Source organism: Heterodontus francisci, unplaced genomic scaffold (genome assembly GCF_036365525.1).
Source record: "Heterodontus francisci isolate sHetFra1 unplaced genomic scaffold, sHetFra1.hap1 HAP1_SCAFFOLD_73, whole genome shotgun sequence".
NCBI lineage: Eukaryota > Metazoa > Chordata > Chondrichthyes > Heterodontiformes > Heterodontidae > Heterodontus > Heterodontus francisci.
The window spans coordinates 8,730,454-8,746,301 of NW_027142236.1; positions in this window are offsets into that span (position 1 = coordinate 8,730,454).

Sequence of the window (15,848 nt, forward strand, 5' to 3'; positions counted from 1 at the left end):
GAGACTGTGGCAGTAAACAGAACCGAACCCGGGACAATGGAGCTGTGAGACTGTGGCAGTAAACAGAACCGAACCCGGGTCACGGGAGCTGTGAGACTGTGGCAGTAAACAGAACCGAACCCGGGTCACGGGAGCTGTGAGACTGTGGCAGTAAACAGAACCGAACCCGGGACAATGGAGCTGTGAGACTGTGGCAGTAAACAGAACCGAACCCGGGTCACGGGAGCTGTGAGACTGTGGCAGTAAACAGAACCGAACCCGGGTCACGGGAGCTGTGAGACTGTGGCAGTAAACAGAACCGAACCCAGGTCACTGGAGCTGTGAGACTGTGGCAGTACGCAGAACCGAATCCGGGACACTGGAGCTGTGAGACTGTGGCAGTAAACAGAACCGAACCCGGGTCACTGGAGCTGTGAGAATGTGGCAGTAAACAGAAACGAACCCTGGTCACTGGAGCTGTGAGACTGTGGCAGTAAACAGAACCGAACCTGGGTCACTGGAGCTGTGAGACTGTGGCAGTAAACAGAACCGAACCCGGGTCACTGGAGCTGTGAGACTGTGGCAGTAAACAGAACCGAACCCGGGACACTGGAGCTGTGAGACTGTGGCAGTAAACAGAACCGAAACCAGGTCACTGGAGCTGTGAGACTGTGGCAGTAAACAGAACCGAACCCGGGTCACTGAAGCTGTGAGACTGTGGCAGTAAACAGAACCGAACCCGGGTCACTGGAGCTGTGAGACTGTGGCAGTAAACAGAACCGAACCCGGGTCACTGGAGCTGTGAGACTGTGGCAGTAAACAGAACCGAACCCAGGTCACTGGAGCAGTGAGACTGTGGCAGTAAACAGAACCGAACCTGGGTCACTATAGCTGTGAGACTGTGGCAGTAAACAGAACCGAACCTGGGTCACTGGAGCTGTGAGACTGTGGCAGTAAACAGAACCGAACCCAGGTCACTGGAGCTGTGAGACTGTGGCAGTAAACAGAACCGAACCCGGGTCACTGGAGCTGTGAGACTGTGACAGTAAACAGAACCGAAGCCAGGTCACTGGAGCTGTGAGACTGTGGCAGTAAACAGAACCGAACCCGGGTCACTGGAGCTGTGAGACTGTGGCAGTAAACAGAACCGAACCCGGGTCACTGGAGCTGTGAGACTGTGGCAGAAAACAGAACCGAACCCAGGTCACTGGAGCTGTGAGACTGTGGCAGTAAACAGAACCGAACCCAGGTCACTGGAGCTGTGAGACTGTGGCAGTAAACAGAACTGAACCCGGGTCACTGGAGCTGTGAGACTGTGGCAGTAAACAGAACCGAACCCGGGACACTGGAGCTGTGAGACTGTGGCAGTAAACAGAACCGAATCCGGGTCACTGGAGCTGTGAGACTGTGGCAGTAAACAGAACCGAACCCGGGACACTGGAGCTGTGAGACTGTGGCAGTAAACAGAACCGAATCCGGGTCACTGGAGCTGTGAGACTGTGGCAGTAAACAGAACCGAACCCGGGACACTGGAGCTGTGAGACTGTGGCAGTAAACAGAACTGAACCCGGGTCACTGGAGCTGTGAGACTGTGGCAGCAAACAGAACCGAATCCGGGTCACTGGAGCTGTGAGACTGTGGCAGTAAACAGAACCGAACCCGGGACTTTGGAGCTGTGAGACTGTGGCAGTAAACAGAACTGAACCCGGGTCACTGGAGCTGTGAGACTGTGGCAGTAAACAGAACTGAACCCGGGACACTGGAGCTGTGAGACTGTGGCAGTAAACAGAACCGAACCCGGGTCACTGGAGCTGTGAGACTGTGGCAGTCCCCAGAACCGAACCCAGGACACTGGAGCTGTGAGACAGTGGCAGTAAACAGAACCGAACCCGGGACACTGGAGCTGTGAGACTGTGGCAGTAAACAGAACCGAACCCGGGACACTGGAGCTGTGAGACTGTGGCAGTAAACAGAACTGAACCCGGGACACTGGAGCTGTGACACTGTGGCAGTAAACAGAACCGAACCGGGACACTGGAGCTGTGAGACTGTGGCAGTAAACAGAACCGAACCCAGGTCACTGGAGCTGTGAGGTTGCGGCAGTAAACAGAACCGAACCCAGGTCACTGGAGCTGTGAGACTGTAGCAGTAAACAGAACCGAACCCGGGTCACTGGAGCTGTGAGGTTGCGGCAGTAAACAGAACCGAACTCAGGTCACTGGAGCTGTGAGGTTGCGGCAGTAAACAGAACCGAACCCAGGTCACTGGAGCTGTGAGACTGTGGCAGTAAACAGAACCGAACCCAGGTCACTGGAGCTGTGAGACTGTGGCAGTAAACAGAACCGAACCCAGGTCACTGGAGCTGTCAGAAAGTGGCAGTAAACAGAACCGAACCCAGGTCACTGGAGCTGTGAGGCTGTGGCAGTAAACAGAACCGAACCCGGGACACTGGAGCAGTGAGACTGTGGCAGTAAACAGAACCGAACCCGGGACAATGGAGCTGTGAGACTGTGGCAGTAAACAGAACCGAACCCGGGTCACGGGAGCTGTGAGACTGTGGCAGTAAACAGAACCGAACCCGGGTCACGGGAGCTGTGAGACTGTGGCAGTAAACAGAACCGAACCCAGGTCACTGGAGCTGTGAGACTGTGGCAGTACGCAGAACCGAATCCGGGACACTGGAGCTGTGAGACTGTGGCAGTAAACAGAACCGAACCCGGGTCACTGGAGCTGTGAGACTGTGGCAGTAAACAGAACCGAACCCAGGTCACTGGAGCTGTGAGGCTGTGGCAGTAAACAGAACCGAACCCAGGTCACTGGAGCTGTGAGACTGTGGCAGTACGCAGAACCGAACCCAGGACACTGGAGCTGTGAGACTGTGGCAGTAAACAGAACCGAACCCGGGACACTGGAGCTGTGAGACTGTGGCAGTAAACAGAACCGAACCCAGGTCACTGGAGCTGTGAGACTGTGGCAGTAAACAGAACCGAACCCGGGTCACTGGAGCTGTGAGACTGTGGCAGTAAACAGAACCGAACCCAGGTCACTGGAGCTGTGAGACTGTGGCAGTAAACAGAACCGAACCCGGGTCACTGGAGCTGTGAGGCTGTGGCAGTAAACAGAACTGAACCCAGGTCACTGGAGCTGTGAGGCTGTGGCAGTAAACAGAACCGAACCCGGGACACTGGAGCTGTGAGACTGTGGCAGTAAACAGAACCGAACCCGGGTCACTGGAGCTGTGAGACTGTGGCAGTAAACAGAATCGAACCCATGTCACTGGAGCTGTGAGACTGTGGCAGTAAACAGAACCGAACCTGGGTCACTGGAGCTGTGAGGCTGTGGCAGTAAACAGAACCGAACCTGGGTCACTGGAGCTGTGAGGCTGTGGCAGTAAACAGAACCGAACCCATGTCACTGGAGCTGTGAGACTGTGGCAGTAAACAGAACCGAACCCGGTTCACTGGAGCTGTGAGACTGTGGCAGTAAACAGAACCGAACCCGGGACACTGGAGCTGTGAGACTGTGGCAGTACGCAGAACCGAACCCGGGACACTGGAGCTGTGAGACTGTGGCAGTAAACAGAACCGAAACCGGGTCACTGGAGCTGTGAGACTGTGGCAGTAAACAGAACCGAAACCGGGTCACTGGAGCTGTGAGACTGTGGCAGTAAACAGAACCGAACCTGGGTCACTGGAGCTGTGAGACTGTGGCAGTAAACAGAACCGAACCCAGGTCACTGGAGCTGTGAGACTGTGGCAGTAAACAGATCCGAACCCGGGTCACTGGAGCTGTGAGACTGGGGCAGTAAACAGAACTGAACCCGGGTCACTGGAGCTGTGAGACTGTGACAGTAAACAGAACCGAACCCAGGTCACTGGAGCTGTGAGACTGTGGCAGTAAACAGAACCGAACCCGGGTCACTGGAGCTGTGAGACTGTGGCAGTAAACAGAACCGAACCCGGGTCACTGGAGCTGTGAGACTGTGGCAGTAAACAGAACCGAACCCAGGTCACTGGAGCTGTGAGACTGTGGCAGTAAACAGAACCGAACCCAGGTCACTGGAGCTGTGAGACTGTGGCAGTAAACAGAACTGTACCCGGGTCACTGGAGCTGTGAGACTGTGGCAGTAAACAGAACCGAACCCGGGACACTGGAGCTGTGAGACTGTGGCAGTAAACAGAACCGAACCCGGGACACTGGAGCTGTGAGACTGTGGCAGTAAACAGAACCGAATCCGGGTCACTGGAGCTGTGAGACTGTGGCAGTAAACAGAACCGAACCCGGGACACTGGAGCTGTGAGACTGTGGCAGTAAACAGAACCGAACCCGGGTCACTGGAGCTGTGAGACTGTGGCAGTAAACAGAACCGAACCCGGGTCACTGGAGCTGTGAGGCTGTGGCAGTAAACAGAACCGAACCCAGGACACTGGAGCTGTGAGACTGTGGCAGTAAACAGAACCGAACCCGGGTCACTGGAGCTGTGAGACTGTGGCAGTAAACAGAACCGAACCCGGGACACTGGAGCTGTGAGACTGTGGCAGTAAACAGAACCGAACCCGGGACACTGGAGCTGTGAGACTGTGGCAGTAAACAGAACTGAACCCGGGTCACTGGAGCTGTGAGACTGTGGCAGTAAACAGAACTGAACCCGGGACACTGGAGCTGTGAGACTGTGGCAGTAAACAGAACCGAACCCGGGTCACTGGAGCTGTGAGACTGTGGCAGTCCCCAGAACCGAACCCAGGACACTGGAACTGTGAGACTGTGGCAGTAAACAGAACCGAACCCGGGACACTGGAGCTGTGAGACTGTGGCAGTAAACAGAACCGAACCCGGGACACTGGAGCTGTGAGACTGTGGCAGTAAACAGAACTGAACCCGGGTCACTGGAGCTGTGAGACTGTGGCAGTAAACAGAACTGAACCCGGGACACTGGAGCTGTGACACTGTGGCAGTAAACAGAACCGAACCGGGACACTGGAGCTGTGAGACTGTGGCAGTAAACAGAACCGAACCCAGGTCACTGGAGCTGTGAGGTTGCGGCAGTAAACAGAACCGAACCCAGGTCACTGGAGCTGTGAGACTGTAGCAGTAAACAGAACCGAACCCGGGTCACTGGAGCTGTGAGGTTGCGGCAGTAAACAGAACCGAACTCAGGTCACTGGAGCTGTGAGGTTGCGGCAGTAAACAGAACCGAACCCAGGTCACTGGAGCTGTGAGACTGTGGCAGTAAACAGAACCGAACCCAGGTCACTGGAGCTGTGAGACTGTGGCAGTAAACAGAACCGAACCCGGGTCACTGGAGCTGTGAGACTGTGGCAGTAAACAGAACCGAACCCAGGTCACTGGAGCTGTCAGACTGTGGCAGTAAACAGAACCGAACCCAGGTCACTGGAGCTGTGAGGCTGTGGCAGTAAACAGAACCGAACCCGGGACACTGGAGCAGTGAGACTGTGGCAGTAAACAGAACCGAACCCGGGACAATGGAGCTGTGAGACTGTGGCAGTAAACAGAACCGAACCCAGGTCACTGGAGCTGTGAGGCTGTGGCAGTAAACAGAACCGAACCCAGGTCACTGGAGCTGTGAGACTGTGGCAGTACGCAGAACCGAACCCGGGACACTGGAGCTGTGAGACTGTGGCAGTAAACAGAACCGAACCCGGGTCACTGGAGCTGTGAGACTGTGGCAGTAAACAGAACCGAACCCAGGTCACTGGAGCTGTGAGGCTGTGGCAGTAAACAGAACCGAACCCAGGTCACTGGAGCTGTGAGACTGTGGCAGTACGCAGAACCGAACCCGGGACACTGGAGCTGTGAGACTGTGGCAGTAAACAGAACCGAACCCGGGACACTGGAGCTGTGAGACTGTGGCAGTAAACAGAACCGAACCCAGGTCACTGGAGCTGTGAGACTGTGGCAGTAAACAGAACCGAACCCGGGTCACTGGAGCTGTGAGACTGTGGCAGTAAACAGAACCGAACCCGGGACACTGGAGCAGTGAGACTGTGGCAGTAAACAGAACCGAACCCGGGACAATGGAGCTGTGAGACTGTGGCAGTAAACAGAACCGAACCCAGGTCACTGGAGCTGTGAGACTGTGGCAGTAAACAGAACCGAACCCGGGACAATGGAGCTGTGAGACTGTGGCAGTAAACAGAACCGAACCCAGGTCACTGGAGCTGTGAGGCTGTGGCAGTAAACAGAACCGAACCCAGGTCACTGGAGCTGTGAGACTGTGGCAGTACGCAGAACCGAACCCGGGACACTGGAGCTGTGAGACTGTGGCAGTAAACAGAACCGAACCCGGGTCACTGGAGCTGTGAGACTGTGGCAGTAAACAGAACCGAACCCAGGTCACTGGAGCTGTGAGGCTGTGGCAGTAAACAGAACCGAACCCAGGTCACTGGAGCTGTGAGACTGTGGCAGTACGCAGAACCGAACCCGGGACACTGGAGCTGTGAGACTGTGGCAGTAAACAGAACCGAACCCGGGACACTGGAGCTGTGAGACTGTGGCAGTAAACAGAACCGAACCCAGGTCACTGGAGCTGTGAGACTGTGGCAGTAAACAGAACCGAACCCGGGTCACTGGAGCTGTGAGACTGTGGCAGTAAACAGAACCGAACCCGGGTCACTGGAGCTGTGAGGCTGTGGCAGTAAACAGAACTGAACCCAGGTCACTGGAGCTGTGAGGCTGTGGCAGTAAACAGAACCGAACCTGGGTCACTGGAGCTGTGAGGCTGTGGCAGTAAACAGAACCGAACCCGGGTCACTGGAGCTGTGAGACTGTGGCAGTAAACAGAACCGAAGCCAGGTCACTGCAGCTGTGAGGCTGTGGCAGTAAACAGAACAGAACCCAGGTCACTGGAGCTGTGAGACTGTGGCAGTAAACAGAACCGAACCCGGTTCACTGGAGCTGTGAGACTGTGGCAGTAAACAGAACCGAACCCGGGACACTGGAGCTGTGAGACTGTGGCAGTACGCAGAACCGAACCCGGGACACTGGAGCTGTGAGACTGTGGCAGTAAACAGAACCGAAACCGGGTCACTGGAGCTGTGAGACTGTGGCAGTAAACAGAACTGAACCCGGGACACTGGAGCTGTGAGACTGTGGCAGTAAACAGAACCGAACCTGGGACACTGGAGCTGTGAGACTGTGGCAGTAAACAGAACCGAACCCAGGTCACTGGAGCTGTGAGACTGTGGCAGTAAACAGAACCGAACCCAGGTCACTGGAGCTGTGAGACTGTGGCAGTAAACAGAAGCGAACCCGGGACACTGGAGCTGTGAGACTGTGGCAGTAAACAGAACTGAACCCGGGACACTGGAGCTGTGAGACTGTGGCAGTAAACAGAACCGAACCCGGGTCACTGGAGCTGTGAGACTGTGGCAGTAAACAGAACCGAACCCGGGACACTGGAGCTGTGAGACTGTGGCAGTAAACAGAACCGAACCCGGGACACTGGAGCTGTGAGACTGTGGCAGTAAACAGAACCGAACCCGGGTCACTGGAGCTGTGAGACTGTGGCAGTAAACAGAACTGAACCCGGGACACTGGAGCTGTGAGACTGTGGCAGTCCCCAGAACCGAACCCAGGACACTGGAGCTGTGAGACTGTGGCAGTAAACAGAACCGAACCCGGGTCACTGGAGCTGTGAGACTGTGGCAGTAAACAGAACCGAACCCGGGACACTGGAGCTGTGAGACTGTGGCAGTCCCCAGAACCGAACCCAGGACACTGGAGCTGTGAGACTGTGGCAGTAAACAGAAACGAACCCAGGACACTGGAGCTGTGAGACTGTGGCAGTAAACAGAACCGAACCCGGGTCACTGGAGCTGTGAGACTGTGGAAGTAAACAGAACCGAACCCAGGTCACTGGAGCTGTGAGACTGTGGCAGTAAACAGAACCGAACCCGGGACACTGGAGCTGTGAGACTGTGGCAGTAAACAGAACTGAACCCGGGTCACTGGAGCTGTGAGACTGTGGCAGTAAACAGAACCGAACCCGGGACACTGGAGCTGTGAGACTGTGGCAGTAAACAGAACCGAACCCAGGTCACTGGAGCTGTGAGACTGTGGCAGTAAACAGAACTGAACCCAGGTCACTGGAGCTGTGAGACTGTGGCAGTAAACAGAACCGAACCCGGGACACTGGAGCTGTGAGACTGTGGCAGTAAACAGAACCGAACCCAGGTCACTGGAGCTGTGAGACTGTGGCAGTAAACAGAACCGAACCCAGGTCACTGGAGCTGTGAGGCTGTGGCAGTAAACAGAACCGAACCCAGGTCACTGGAGCTGTGAGACTGTGGCAGTAAACAGAACCGAACCCGGGACACTGGAGCTGTGAGACTGTGGCAGTAAACAGAACTGAACCCGGGTCGCTGGAGCTGTGAGACTGTGACAGTAAACAGAACCGAACCCAGGTCACTGGAGCTGTGAGACTGTGGCAGTAAACAGAACTGAACCCAGGTCACTGGAGCTGTGAGACTGTGGCAGTAAACAGAACCGAACCCGGGTCACTGGAGCTGTGAGACTGTGGCAGTAAACAGAACTGAACCCAGGTCACTGGAGCTGTGAGACTGTGGCAGTAAACAGAACCGAACCCGGGACACTGGAGCTGTGAGACTGTGGCAGTAAACAGAACCGAACCCAGGACACTGGAGCTGTGAGACTGTGGCAGTAAACAGAACTGAACCCGTGTCGCTGGAGCTGTGAGACTGTGACAGTAAACAGAACCGAACCCAGGTCACTGGAGCTGTGAGACTGTGGCAGTAAACAGAACTGAACCCAGGTCACTGGAGCTGTGAGACTGTGGCAGTAAACAGAACCGAACCCGGGTCACTGGAGCTGTGAGACTGTGGCAGTAAACAGAACTGAACCCAGGTCACTGGAGCTGTGAGACTGTGGCAGTAAACAGAACCGAACCCGGGACACTGGAGCTGTGAGACTGTGGCAGTAAACAGAACCGAACCCAGGACACTGGAGCTGTGAGACTGTGGCAGTAAACAGAACCGAACCCGGGTCACTGGAGCTGTGAGACTGTGGCAGTAAACAGAACCGAACCCAGGTCACTGGAGCTGTGAGACTGTGGCAGTAAACAGAACCGAACCCAGGTCATTGGAGCTGTGAGACTGTGGCAGTAAACAGAACCGAACCCGGGACACTGGAGCTGTGAGACTGTGGCAGTAAACAGAACCGAACCCGGGTCACTGGAGCTGTGAGACTGTGGCAGTAAACAGAACCGAACCCAGGACACTGGAGCTGTGAGACTGTGGCAGTAAACAGAACCGAACCCAGGTCACTGGAGCTGTGAGACTGTGGCAGTAAACAGAACCGAACCCAGGTCACTGGAGCTGTGAGACTGTGGCAGTAAACAGAACCGAACGCGGGACACTGGAGCTGTGAGACTGTGGCAGTAAACAGAACTGAACCCGGGACACTGGAGCTGTGAGACTGTGGCAGTAAACAGAACCGAACCCGGGTCACTGGAGCTGTGAGACTGTGGCAGTAAACAGAACTGAACCCGGGACACTGGAGCTGTGAGACTGTGGCAGTAAACAGAACCGAACCCGGGTCACTGGAGCTGTGAGACTGTGGCAGTCCCCAGAACCGAACCCAGGACACTGGAGCTGTGAGACTGTGGCAGTAAACAGAACCGAACCCGGGACACTGGAGCTGTGAGACTGTGGCAGTAAACAGAACTGAACCCGGGACACTGGAGCTGTGAGACTGTGGCAGTACGCAGAACCGAACCCGGGACACTGGAGCTGTGAGGCTGTGGCAGTAAACAGAACCGAACCCAGGTCACTGGAGCTGTGAGACTGTGGCAGTACGCAGAACCGAACCCGGGACACTGGAGCTGTGAGACTGTGGCAGTAAACAGAACCGAACCCAGGTCACTGGAGCTGTGAGACTGTGGGAGTAAACAGAACCGAACCTGGGTCACTGGAGCTGTGAGACTGTGGCAGTAAACAGAACCGAACCCGGGTCACTGGAGCTGTGAGGCTGTGGCAGTAAACAGAACCGAACCCGGGTCACTGGAGCTGTGAGGCTGTGGCAGTAAACAGAACCGAACCCATGTCACTGGAGCTGTGAGACTGTGGCAGTAAACAGAACCGAACGCAGGTCACTGGAGCTGTGAGACTGTGGCAGTAAACAGAACTGAACCCGGGTCACTGGAGCTGTGAGACTGTGGCAGTAAACAGAACCGAACCCGGGTCACCGGAGCTGTGAGACTGTGGCAGTAAACAGAACCGAACCCGGGTCACTGGAGCTGTGAGACTGTGGCAGTAAACAGAACCGAACCCGGGTCACCGGAGCTGTGAGACTGTGGCAGTAAACAGAACCGAACCCATGTCACTGGAGCTGTGAGACTGTGGCAGTAAACAGAACCGAACCCGGGTCACCGGAGCTGTGAGACTGTGGCAGTAAACAGAACTGAACCCATGTCACTGGAGCTGTGAGACTGTGGCAGTAAACAGAACCGAACCCATGTCACTGGAGCTGTGAGACTGTGGCAGTAAATAGAACCGAACCCAGGTCACTGGAGCTGTGAGACTGTGGCAGTAAACAGAACCGAACCCGGATCACTGGAGCTGTGAGACTGTGGCAGTAAACAGAACCGAACCCGGGTCACCGGAGCTGTGAGACTGTGGCAGTAAACAGAACCGAACCCATGTCACTGGAGCTGTGAGACTGTGGCAGTAAACAGAACCGAACCCGGGTCACCGGAGCTGTGAGACTGTGGCAGTAAACAGAACCGAACCCGGGTCACTGGAGCTGTGAGACTGTGGCAGTAAACAGAACCGAACCCGGGTCACTGGAGCTGTGAGACTGTGGCAGTAAACAGAACCGAACCCGGGTCACTGGAGCTGTGAGACTGTGGCAGTAAACAGAACCGAAACCGGGTCACCGGAGCTGTGAGACTGTGGCAGTAAACAGTACCGAACCCGGGTCACTGGAGCTGTGAGACTGTGGCAGTAAACAGAACTGAACCCGGGTCACTGGAGCTGTGAGACTGTGGCAGTAAACAGAACCGAACCCAGGTCACTGGAGCTGTGAGACTGTGACAGTAAACAGAACCGAACCCAGGTCACTGGAGCTGTGAGGCTGTGGCAGTAAACAGAACCGAACCCAGGTCACTGGAGCTGTGGGACTGTGGCAGTAAACAGAACCGAACCCAGGTCACTGGAGCTGTGAGACTGTGACAGTAAACAGAACCGAACCCAGGACACTGGAGCTGTGAGACTGTGACAGTAAACAGAACCAAACTCGGTTCACTGGAGCTGTGAGACTGTGGCGGTAAACAGAACCGAACCCAGGTCACCGGAGCTGTGAGACTGTGGCAGTAAACAGAACCGAACCCGGGTCACTGGAGCTGTGAGACTGTGGCAGTAAACAGAACCGAACCCAGGTCACTGGAGCTGTGAGACTGTGGCAGTAAACAGAACCGAACCCAGGTCACTGGAGCGGTGAGATTGTGGCAGTAAACAGAACCGAACCCGGGTCACTGGAGCTGTGAGACTGTGGCAGTAAACAGAACCGAACCCAGGTCACTGGAGCTGTGAGACTGTGGCGGTAAACAGAACCGAACCCGGGTCACTGGAGCTGTGAGACTGTGGCAGTAAACAGAACCGAACCCGGGTCACTGGAGCTGTGAGACTGTGGCAGTAAACAGAACCGAACCCGGGTCACTGGAGCTGTGAGGCTGTGGCAGTAAACAGAACCGAACCCGGGTCACTGGAGCTGTGAGACTGTGGCAGTAAACAGAACCGAACCCGGGTCACTGGAGCTGTGAGACTGTGGCAGTAAACAGAACCGAACCCGGGTCACTGGAGCTGTGAGACTGTGGCAGTAAACAGAACCGAACCCAGGTCACTGGAGCTGTGAGACTGTGGCAGTAAACAGAACCGAACCCAGGTCACTGGAGCGGTGAGATTGTGGCAGTAAACAGAACCGAACCCGGGTCACTGGAGCTGTGAGACTGTGGCAGTAAACAGAACCGAACCCAGGTCACTGGAGCTGTGAGACTGTGGCGGTAAACAGAACCGAACCCGGGTCACTGGAGCTGTGAGACTGTGGCAGTAAACAGAACCGAACCCAGGTCACTGGAGCTGTGAGACTGTGGCAGTAAACAGAACCGAACCCGGGTCACTGGAGCTGTGAGGCTGTGGCAGTAAACAGAACCGAACCCGGGTCACTGGAGCTGTGAGACTGTGGCAGTAAACAGAACCGAACCCGGGTCACTGGAGCTGTGAGACTGTGGCAGTAAACAGAACCGAACCCGGGTCACCGGAGCTGTGAGACTGTGGCAGTAAACAGAACCGAACCCGGGTCACTGGAGCTGTGAGACTGTGGCAGTAAACAGAACCGAACCCGGGTCACCGGAGCTGTGAGACTGTGGCAGTAAACCGAACCGAACCCATGTCACTGGAGCTGTGAGACTGTGGCAGTAAACAGAACCGAACCCGGGTCACCGGAGCTGTGAGACTGTGGCAGTAAAGAGAACCGAGCCCGGGTCACTGGAGCTGTGAGACTGTGGCAGTAAACAGAACCGAACCCGGGTTACTGTAGCTGTGAGACTGTGGCAGTAAACAGAACCGAACCCAGGTCACTGGAGCTGTGAGACTGTGGCAGTAAACAGAACCGAACCCGGGTCACTGGAGCTGTGAGACTGTGGCAGTAAACAGAACCGAACCCGGGTCACCGGAGCTGTGATACTGTGGCAGTAAACAGAACCGAACCCATGTCACTGGAGCTGTGAGACTGTGGCAGTAAACAGAACCGAACCCGGGTCACCGGAGCTGTGAGACTGTGGCAGTAAAGAGAACCGAGCCCGGGTCACTGGAGCTGTGAGACTGTGGCAGTAAACAGAACCGAACCCGGGTTACTGGAGCTGTGAGACTGTGGCAGTAAACAGAACCGAACCCAGGTCACTGGAGCTGTGAGACTGTGGCAGTAAACAGAACCGAACCCGGGTCACCGGAGCTGTGAGACTGTGGCAGTAAACAGAACCGAACCCGGGTCACTGGAGCTGTGAGACTGTGGCAGTAAACAGAACTGAACCCGGGTCACTGGAGCTGTGAGACTGTGACAGTAAACAGAACCGAACCCAGGTCACTGGAGCTGTGAGGCTGTGGCAGTAAACAGAACCGAACCCGGGTCACTGGAGCTCTGAGACTGTGGCAGTAAACAGAACCGAACCCAGGTCACTGGAGCTGTGAGACTGTGGCAGTAAACAGAACCGAACCCAGGTCACTGGAGCTGTGAGACTGTGACAGTAAACAGAACCGAACCCAGGACACTGGAGCTGTGAGACTGTGACAGTAAACAGAACCAAACCCGGGTCACTGGAGCTGTGAGACTGTGGCAGTAAACAGAACCGAACCCAGGTCACCGGAGCTGTGAGACTGTGGCAGTAAACAGAACCGAACCCGGGTCACTGGAGCTGTGAGACTGTGGCAGTAAACAGAACCGAACCCAGGTCACTGGAGCTGTGAGACTGTGGCAGTCCCCAGAACCGAACCCGGGACAGTGGAGCTGTGAGGCTGTGGCAGTAAACAGAACCGAACCCAGGTCACTGGAGCTGTGAGACTGTGGCAGTAAACAGAACCGAACCCAGGTCACTGGAGCGGTGAGACTGTGGCAGTAAACAGAACCGAACCCGGGTCACTGGAGCTGTGAGACTGTGGCAGTAAACAGAACCGAACCCAGGTCACTGGAGCTGTGAGACAGTGGCAGTAAACAGAACCGAACCCGGGTCACTGGAGCTGTGAGGCTGTGGCAGTAAACAGAACCGAACCCAGGTCACTGGAGCTGTGAGACTGTGGCAGTAAACAGAACCGAACCCGGGACACTGGAGCTTTGAGACTGTGGCAGTAAACAGAACTGAACCCGGGTCACTGGAGCTGTGAGACTGTGGCAGTAAACAGAACCGAACCTGGGTCACTGGAGCTGTGAGGCTGTGGCAGTAAACAGAACCGAACCCATGTCACTGGAGCTGTGAGACTGTAGCAGTAAACAGAACCGAACCCGGGTCACTGGAGCTGTGAGACTGTGGCAGTAAACAGAACCGAACCCGGGTCACCGGAGCTGTGAGACTGTGGCAGTAAACAGAAGCGAACCCAGGTCACTGGAGCTGTGAGGCTGTGGCAGTAAACAGAACCGAACCCATGTCACTGGAGCTGTGAGACTGTAGCAGTAAACAGAACCGAACCCGGGTCACTGGAGCTGTGAGACTGTGGCAGTAAACAGAACCGAACCCGGGTCACTGGAGCTGTGAGACTGTGGCAGTAAACAGAACCGAACCCATGTCACTGGAGCTGTGAGACTGTGGCAGTAAACAGAACCGAACCCGGGTCACTGGAGCTGTGAGACTGTGGCAGTAAACAGAACTGAACCCAGGACACTGGAGCTGTGAGGCTGTGGCAGTAAACAGAACCGAACCCAGGTCACTGGAGCTGTGAGACTGTGGCAGTAAACAGAACCGAACCCAGGTCACTGGAGCTGTGAGACTGTGGCAGTAAACAGAACCGAACCCAGGTCACTGGAGCTGTGAGACTGTGGCAGTAAACAGAACCGAACCCGGGACACTGGAGCTGTGAGACTGTGGCAGTAAACAGAACCGAACCCAGGTCACTGGAGCTGTGAGACTGTGGCAGTAAACAGAACCGAACCCAGGACACTGGAGCTGTGAGACTGTGGCAGTAAACAGAACCGAATCCGGGTCACTGGAGCTGTGAGACTGTGGCAGTAAACAGAACCGAACGCGGGACACTGGAGCTGTGAGACTGTGGCAGTAAACAGAACTGAACCCGGGACACTGGAGCTGTGAGACTGTGGCAGTAAACAGAACCGAACCCGGGTCACTGGAGCTGTGAGACTGTGGCAGTAAACAGAACCGAACCCGGGACACTGGAGCTGTGAGACTGTGGCAGTAAACAGAACCGAACCCGGGACACTGGAGCTGTGAGACTGTGGCAGTAAACAGAACCGAACCCGGGACACTGGAGCTGTGAGACTGTGGCAGTAAACAGAACCGAACCCGGGACACTGGAGCTGTGAGACTGTGGCAGTAAACAGAACCGAACCCAGGTCACTGGAGCTGTGAGACTGTGGCAGTAAACAGAACCGAACCCAGGACACTGGAGCTGTGAGACTGTGGCAGTAAACAGAACCGAATCCGGGTCACTGGAGCTGTGAGACTGTGGCAGTAAACAGAACCGAACCCGGGACACTGGAGCTGTGAGACTGTGGCAGTAAACAGAACTGAACCCGGGACACTGGAGCTGTGAGACTGTGGCAGTAAACAGAACCGAACCCGGGTCACTGGAGCTGTGAGACTGTGGCAGTAAACAGAACCGAACCCGGGACACTGGAGCTGTGAGACTGTGGCAGTAAACAGAACCGAACCCGGGACACTGGAGCTGTGAGACTGTGGCAGTAAACAGAACCGAACCCGGGTCACTGGAGCTGTGAGACTGTGGCAGTAAACAGAACTGAACCCGGGACACTGGAGCTGTGAGACTGTGGCAGTAAACAGAACCGAACCCGGGTCACTGGAGCTGTGAGACTGTGGCAGTCCCCAGAACCGAACCCAGGACACTGGAGCTGTGAGACTGTGGCAGTAAACAGAACCGAACGCGGGACACTGGAGCTGTGAGACTGTGGCAGTAAACAGAACTGAACCCGGGACACTGGAGCTGTGAGACTGTGGCAGTAAACAGAACCGAACCCGGGTCACTGGAGCTGTGAGACTGTGGCAGTAAACAGAACCGAACCCAGGTCACTGGAGCTGTGAGACTGTGGCAGTAAACAGAACCGAACCCGGGACACTGGAGCTGTGAGACTGTGGCAGTAAACAGAACTGA